General features: G+C 39.8%; 1 non-coding gene across 1 annotated transcript; it reads left to right on the top strand.

Annotated features, from left to right (window-relative positions):
- Positions 1-7,917: 7,917 nt before the first annotated feature.
- LOC115071831 lies at positions 7,918-8,081 on the top strand. The gene has a single exon (XR_003850902.1). It is a non-coding gene; the product is annotated as a U1 spliceosomal RNA (small nuclear RNA).
- Positions 8,082-8,668: the final 587 nt, after the last annotated feature.

The following is an 8,668-nucleotide window of genomic DNA, read 5'->3' as shown; positions in this document are numbered from 1 at the left end:
CAAAACCAGGTCCTCTGCAAGAACAGCTAGTAATTTTATCTCCTGAGCCATCTCTCTAGCCCCATACTTGATATGGTTTTGAAAGGAAATACTATTACATTCATTATTATAAAATTACTGGTCCAGACTGATATCTCTGTGGCCTACCTGGGATATGGCAGATGAAGGCACAGGTTATATGGATTGATTCAAGACTGTGGCTAGTCATCTTGATTATTTTTATGTGACTACCAGAATTTCTTGGGTTTGATCCTCTTCTGATAATGGTAGGAGTATCAGAAAATAAATAATATATACAAGTCATCTCTCTGCTTAAGTAATATCCACTGTCATGTCATTGTATAACCAAGAGAAAAACAAATGGAAAAATAATTCAGTTTATCTAAAGCAGCCCACCTTTCTAAAGTGCCTTTAGGATAGATCTGGATGATTATTCAGTTCTTTGGACTCCATGTATCTCTTGACAGGAATAATGATATATTCATGCAATTTTCAGAATAACACCCCACCTACACCTATCCTACCTATGGCTAAGGAAATCAGAGAATGAAGTCTACTACCCCAGAAAGTATTTCTCAAAGCTTCCAGATTGGCCTTTTCACTAAAGTGTCAGATCAAAATCATTAAGTTGTGCAATTATAGTTTGCCCTATGGGAAATCTACACTAAGCTTTTCTAAAGGTGGGCTATTCATGTTATTATTGTCAAACAATAGAAATGTTGTGAGAGAACAGATTAGCAATTAATATGTCAAAATGATGCTCATGAAGAGATGAGGAAAACAATGGAGTTTCCTCATGGATTCTGGATTTGAATAAGTGGACTATGCATTTGGTATTTTGAAAGTAAATAGCTTTTATAAGATATAGAAACTGTTATACTAAGTGAAGTAACACAGACTCAGCAAAACAAACGACATCTGTTCTCCCTCATATGTGGCTCCTAGCACCAAATTATTTTAAATTCCAGGTCCTTTTAATAAGATGATGCTATGCAGCAGTCTCTTCTTCATGAAATAACTGCCATCATCTTGACTTCAACTGAGCTTGATCTCTAAACATAGTCACAATTGGGCTTGTTGATGGTTGTGTTCATTCATTAAAGGAGTACAAAGCAGGGTCATTGGACCCTCACATGAGTATCTAGCCACTCTTTCCAGCCAACAAGTCCAGCTTTGGAGGACAATAAAAAATGAAGAAGAACCCAATAAAGGAATGCTTTTGGAAGCCGGTGTCAAGAAACTCCAGTGTACTCTCATGTGAACGTTTGAAAATAGCCCTGTTCTATTTTTCTAGTTTCCTGTCTAGAACTTGTAATGCTAATTTCTCTTGCCTTTACATCTCCTTCACATCTACTATTCATGATTCAAGGGCTTTTTTTCCCCTTACAGACACGAGTTATGCAATTTGGACTCTTTTAGATAGACCCACTGAAGGGGTACTCCAATTGCTTCACCCTGCGTCCCTGTTCAGCATGGAAGAAGTCAGAGAAGTCTGTATCCCTAATCCCTATTGGCAATTTAGGTGACCCCTTTAGAAGATGGTGTGATAAAAATAGGAGGTAGGAATTGGCTATGCAGTTAGGGTAAAAAGACCCCCCCAAAATGTAGCCAGTTTCTTGGCCAAAAGTCAAAATGTCCTTGGGCCTTTTAGCAACATACTCTGTTCCAAAGGCCAAAAATGTCAAAAGTATATGGGAACGTGTATGTAATTTGTCTTAGTTTGTTTCTCTATTGCTGTGACAAAATACTCTGACCACTACCAACTTGGGGAGGAAAGGGTTTATTTAGCTTATGTATCCCGGGTCACAGTTCACCCTGGAGCCGAAGGTAGGAACTCAGGGCAGGAACCTGGAGGCAGGAGCTGGAGCACAGGCCATGGAGGAATGCTGCTTCCTGGCTTGTTCCCCTGGCCCCTGCTCAGCCTGCTTTCTTATGCAACAGGAGCCCATCTGCCCAGAGGTGGCACCACCCACAGTGGGCTAGGTCCTCCCACATCACACAACAATCAAGAAGATGCCCCTCAAATATGGCCACAGGCCAGTCCAATAGAGGCAATTCCCCAACTGAGGCTCCCTCAACCCAGGTGTGTCAAGTTGACACTAAAGCTATCCAGCACAATTTATCCCTTGTCAACTTGACACACAAACATCACTGTTAAACCATAAGTTTCCAATTTCTGTCCCCAAGATATGATGTTAATATCACAACATAAGACAGTACAACCTTAAAAACCCCAGTTCTTAAAAAATCCAAACACTTAAAAGTTCATAGTCTCTTTTAAAAGTCTCTTAACTGTGGGCTACTGCAAAATCCAAAACAAGTACTGTCTTATTTCAAAGGGAAGAAGAGGGCACACCTAAGCAAAACCAAAGTCCAGCAAAGTAGCTCAAGGCTGGACCTCTGGGATTCACTCATGATCTTCTGGCCTCCAAAGGGTTCTGGCAACTCCACTTCTCTGACTCTGCCATCCACAGTACACACAGCTCATCTTGCAGACCCAGGCCAGCTCCTTTCCACACCTACTATGATGCTTGGTGGTCAGCCCACGGTCCTGGCATCTCCAAAAAGCTGGGGTCTCCACTGAAACTGAGGCTGCACCTCCCCCAATAACTTCTTATTGCTTCTCCAGGTGCAAAGCCTCAGATTCTCTCCATGACCCCTTCAATCCTGGGGCCTTAACTGCAACTGAAGCTGCATTTTCACCTATGGCCTTTCCTGGCCTCTCAGAGTGCCAAGCTTCAGCTGCTCTCTGTGACACCTTCACGCCTTCAACACCAGAACCATGGAAGAGACTTACACATTACCAAGTCCTGCTTCCAGCTTGAGATAAGAGGCTCAGGTCCCCTCTGTGTGGTGAACCTGAGGAAATATCTCCCAGAAGATTTCACCACGGTGATGCTGGTCTCTTGTTACTTATAGCTGATTTTTCAGCCCCAACTAACTAGCATCAATTGTTCCAGAAAAGCAAAGGTTTTGCTTCAGGTTCTGACCTCTTCTTAATCACAGCTGATTCTTCAGCCACAGCTGACTGGTACCCACAGATTATCAGTACAAAATTTCAAATGAATAGCCCTGATAGTCTCCGCTTCCCTTTGAAGCTTCATAAGCCAAACTGCCATCATCTACAACTCTTTCAGCATAACTGTTCTAAGCTCCACAGCAACAAACTCTGAGCATGCAATGACTTTTCCAGCCCAAAGTTCCAAACACTTCCACAGTCCTCCCCAAAACACCAAGGTCAGGACTGTCACAGCAATATCACACTCTTTGGTGCCAATTTCTGTCTTAGCTTGTTTCTCTATTGCTGTGACAAAATACTCTGACCACTACCAACTTGGGGAGGAAAGGGTTTATTTAGCTTTTATATCCCGGGTCACAGTTCATCCTAGAGCCCAAGGTAGGAACTCAGGGCAGGAACCTGGAGGCAGGAGCTGGAGCACAGGCCATGGAGGAATGCTCCTTCCTGGCTTGGTCTCCTGGCCCCTGCTCAGTCTGCTTTCTTATGCAACGCAGGCTCATCTGCCAAGAGTTGGCACCACTCACAGTAGCTGGGTCCTCCCACATCACTCATCAAGAAGATGCCCCTCAGACATGGCAACAGGCCAGTCTAATAGAGGAAATTCTCCAACTGAGGCTCCCTCAACCCAGGTGTGTCAAGTTGACACTTAAGCTATCCAGCAAATAATCCTTAAAAGATTTTAGGGTTACCTCTCCAGAGGGGGGAATGTCAGAGGGGAGGGAGTGGGCATGAATTTGATCAATACATGTTATATACATGTGTGAAATTCTCAATAAAATTTTTGTAAAAGTTAAAAAAAAAGATTTTTATAAAAAAAATTCAATTATTTGTAGAGGCTCTTATATCTTCCTACTGTTTTGTACCTTAGTGTCTTTAAGTTTTTAGCATATTGATGTTGTATACATTGAACTCAGTTGAAGCATATCTTTTAATTACTTGTGAGCATTAATTCTACCATTACTAAGAAATTAAATGTGTGATGTAGGTAGAATTGATCCTATATTCAAGTTCACCATTTTGTCCTTATTGATCTACATGAATTAAACTTTTATTTCCACTTGCCTTGCTATGGGAACAAATTTAGAAAACATTTGAGTGATGTGCTTGAAGTCAAAAGTACAGTTAATTCTCTTTTTAACTATAGATGAGAGAACATTCCATTTTAATATTTCTAGCAAGTGAAATGAAGAGCAAAATAATAGAATAGGAATAAAAATACAGATATCAGAGAACTTCAGGTGTGTCTTGGCACAAATTATACCTGAACCCTGACCTGCAGGTTTGTTAGCCAAATGCAGACTAATGAGATTATGAATGTTAAATATGAAGGAAAATATGTTCTTAATGGTCTGTTAATTTAACTAAATTTGAACCTCAATGGAATGTTTATATCAACTCCTTCAAATTTCAGGAGCCACTACCAAAGATTTTTTTTTTTTTTTTTTTTTTTAAAAAAAAAAAAAAAAAAAAAAAAAGGAATGCAGTCTTCTCTATACATGGCATGATTTCTGAACTCTTGAAAATGCAGTATCTGTGATACCCTGCATAAGAACTGCACAAGACTGATATCATCTTTATTTTATCATGTGGGTGGGGAGAGAATCACAGGTCCCTACTCTTCCCTGAAGCAGTAACCAGTGCTGAAAGGGGAGAGGTTCATGAGACTCCATTTCTCCCTGGGGATCTATTGGCACTTAATGTGGGCTTTAGGGAAGAGAAATTTTCTTCTGTGCTGTCATCACTGGTAAAGTACCCTATGAAAAATCTATAACCTATGTTTCTGAAAATAAGCTAAAGCCATTGACTTAGAAAAAAAGATATGGGATTAGAAGATGGAGTAATTGAGAACAGGAAATGGTCAGTATGAGTAGAAAGGGGCCAAGAGAGTTGTGCTGGTTAGTTTTTGTCAACCTTATAAAAATTGGAGAAACCTAGGAAGAGGGAATTGAGGAATGTCAATTGGGAAATGTTGCTTCTAAGAAATTGGCCTTAGCCACATCTACAAAGCGTTTTCTTCATTGATAATTGATTACGGAGTTCCCAGCCTACTGAGTGAGGCCCATCACTAGGCAGTTGTGCCTGGGCTGTGTATGAGAAGTATCTGAGCAAGCCAGGGAAAGCAAGTCAGTAAAATTTGTTCCTTCATAGTCTCTGCTTTAGTTTCTGTCTCTAGGATCCTGATTAACTTCTCTCAAAGATGGACCCTGCTTTGAAATCGTAAGATGTAAATAAACTCTTTCTCTACCAAGTTGCTTTTTGCCAGTGCTTTTGTACATCAATACAAAGCAAAGCAGAATAGAATTTGGTACTGCGGACTGAGATCTTGGTATGATTGGCCTGACCATGATGGGTTTGGAAGAAATGTAGAAGTATCTAGAACATTGGCTGGAAAAACTTTTGAGGTTCAGAGTTGCTATAGGAGCTTGGGATGATAAGAATGATGAGAAAGCTGCAAACAATGAATGCCAGGGTTATGAAGTTTCAGAGGGAAACAAAGACTATCAAGGCTGTTTTTGTGTTTATATATTAGAATTAAGATTCTGTAGTTTCTGGTCATATGGGTTGGAAAATCATCTGTGATTAACAAGAGACCAACACCAATGAAGGGAAACTTTCATTTTCTGGGACAATTGATGATATTTAGCTGGGTTTTAAAATCAGTATGATTAATAAAAGACCAGTATTGTTGAGGGAAGCACACAGAAGCTATAATCTGGAAAGGTCTAATGTTACCTCTCTATCTAGATTCAAACTTGGTTATGTGTAAGTCTCCTACATCATACTGACTTGGTTGAATGAAAGCTGAAAATTGTAGGGATCACAGAGAGAAGATGAGGCATTGGCATCACGTGACTGATTTGAAATCTGAAGGGGCCATGCGAGGCCATTGGTGAAGGTACAGTATTAAGTTGCTGTGGAAACCACAGCATATCTGAAGTACCAGGACCATCTCAGTTCCCAGGGATAACCACCAAATACAGTGGCAATTGTGTATTGTCAGAGCCTATGAGACAAGGTTTATGTGCTACAAAAGGCAAAGTCAGAGAAGTGGAACTCCTGAACTTTTCTGGAACCCAACATATTGTGAGTGAATCCCAAATGTCTGACAGTGAGCTACAGTCCTGAACTTTGGTTATCTGGGTTCTTCCATTATTCAAACAGTACTCTGTCTAACTTGGTTTTGATTTCATAGGAGCTCACAGTTAAGAGACTTTGGAAATTTAAAAGAGAGTTTGAACTTTTAAATTGTTTGAAGTTTTAAAAGACTGTGGGACTCTTAGAGTTGTACTATGTTTTATATTATGATATTAAGACACTATGTTTAGAATAAACAAGTAAGAAAGGGTTATGGTTTAGTAGCATTATTTTTACATTTCAGTTTACAAAGGATATGTTGTATCATTTTTCCCAATTTGACAGAAATCATAGACACCTAGAGAAAAGGAACCTCAATTGAGAATTTGCTTCTATGGGATTGGCCTTGGTCCTTTCTGTAAAGTATTTTCTTAATTGTTAATTGATAAACCTACTGAATTGGTCTCATCTATGGATCTGTAAAGCTAGGTTGTAATAAGAAATGAAGCTGAACAAGTCAGAGGAAGAAAAGCAGTAAGGGACATTCATCTGTGGGCTTTGCTTCAGTTCCTACCTCCAGGTTCCTGTCTGGAGTTCTGGCCCTGACTTAACTCAGTGACAGATTATTACCGGGAATTGTAAGATGAAATAAACTCTTTCCTCTTCAAGATGCTTTTGGTCAGTGTTTTATCACAGCAATAGAGAAGCATACTAGGGCAGGAGGAAAACTGGAATGTGAATATAATCAAAACTCAATCTATACACTTATAGAAATGTCATCATTAAGTCCATTGTTATGTTTAATTAATATATGCTAATTGAAACCTTTAAAACAAATAATTTGTTAACTGCAATTGAGTATGTGAAAATACTGTCTATCCATGTAGCATCCTTTGGGACAGTACCATTTAGTCCTGAATCACTAAATTATTTCACTCACTATCAGTAGTTAGCATTCAAGTGTGATCAGATCAACTCTATAAATGTATTGCATATTTTATACATTGTCTAGAAAATATGTAAAATTCAGTTTTTTCCTATTTATAATGTATATTCCAGTTCACAAGTAATTGACTTAGAAGTCTAATTTACTATGTAGTTTCTATATAAAATTCTTAATAAGTCCAATAATTTATTTTTATAATTTATTCCTTTTAATAGATTGTGTGTAGGTTAGATTGCTTTGTAGTGCATTACATTTTTCTAGTTGGATAATATTTGAATGAAAAGAAATAAAAGAGTTTAAATGGCTCTATTAGTACCACTAATGTTTTAAATTTACCTAATTATAGCATCCAAGCGGTTGTGGTTATATTGTAGCATAAACTTTCTTACATTTGTCATGACAAGATCTAAAGTCCAATTTTTCAATTCTGGCACTTAATCTATGAGTATGCAATACTCCAGGGACCAATCATTGCTAAGTTACTTAATTGCACCACTAAATGTTATGTTGGAGTGCATTCATGCTGCAGGAGCCTCTTTCCTGCTTGAAATCAGTCTTCTACAAAGCCAGAATTCAGAGAAGCAGATGGACTAATGAATTCACCAATTATCCCATACAAATAAAAACATCTTTTTGTTGGCCATATTGTGTTCACATAGGATCAATCTAAAAGTCTGCTATTTTCCACATTTTTTTTTTTTTTTGGTCTTTTTGAGACAGGGTCTCTCTGTAGCCCCAGCTGTCCTGGAGTCACTATGTAGACCAGGCAGGCCTTGAACTCACAGAAATCTACCTGCTTCTGCCTCCGGATTGCTGGGATTAAAGGCATATTCCAACACACCCGGCTCAGTTTCCACTTTTAAGTAAACATTTTTATATACTTACCTAGCAGGGGAGATACCATGATCATGTGTGTGTTTTCCTCAGGGTGAGGCTCATTCATTGACTTCTAGGTGTGCTGACCCCTGTGAACTCACCAAATGTGGGAAACTCAACTGCTTAGTTTGTGGTAGTGGGAGACCATGTTTGTGCTTTCTCCTTTAAACAAATGAAAAAAAAAAAAAAAGACTTTCTAAAGCTTCTGACCTAAAAGTAATAACAGTAATTAGCAGTTCCCTTATTCAAAGTCACAATTTGAAAGGCTCAGTTTTGTAAAGAAAAATGTTTTCAAAAACAACACTCGCTGCTTCCCTGTGCCTGCAGGACCCGCAACAGGCCTCTCTCCTACCCCCAGGCCTCTCTCCAGGGTAAGTCCATTGTGCCCTCCGTGCCTTGACTCCCCCAGCCTCATTCACCCTCCTATCTCCACCACCATTCTCTCCTCCAAGCTTGGGCCCTGCTCTATTCCTTATCTTGGGGATCCAGATACCTGGGGAACCAATACTGCTCCCTGATCCTTTTCATTCAGAACAACATAGTGCCTTCTCTGGGCCCCAGGAGCACTGCTTCTGGGCCTCCCCATGCCTTCAACTCCCTTTGCTTCCCTGGGCCTGCATCACCCACCAGCCTCTTTCTGGGATGCTGGGGATGACCTTTACTCTTCCTGATCCTTTGCAACAAGACCAACCAAGCTCCTCAGTACAGTCCCCAGGAGGCTTTGAGGCCTCTACCTGCCCCATCTGCCTTTG

This window comes from Nannospalax galili, unplaced genomic scaffold (genome assembly GCF_000622305.1).
Source record: "Nannospalax galili isolate Female #2095 unplaced genomic scaffold, S.galili_v1.0 scaffold821, whole genome shotgun sequence".
NCBI classification, from domain to species: Eukaryota; Metazoa; Chordata; class Mammalia; order Rodentia; family Spalacidae; genus Nannospalax; species Nannospalax galili.
Note: the sequence above shows the minus strand (reverse complement) of the source record. Positions and strands in the feature narration are given on the sequence as shown.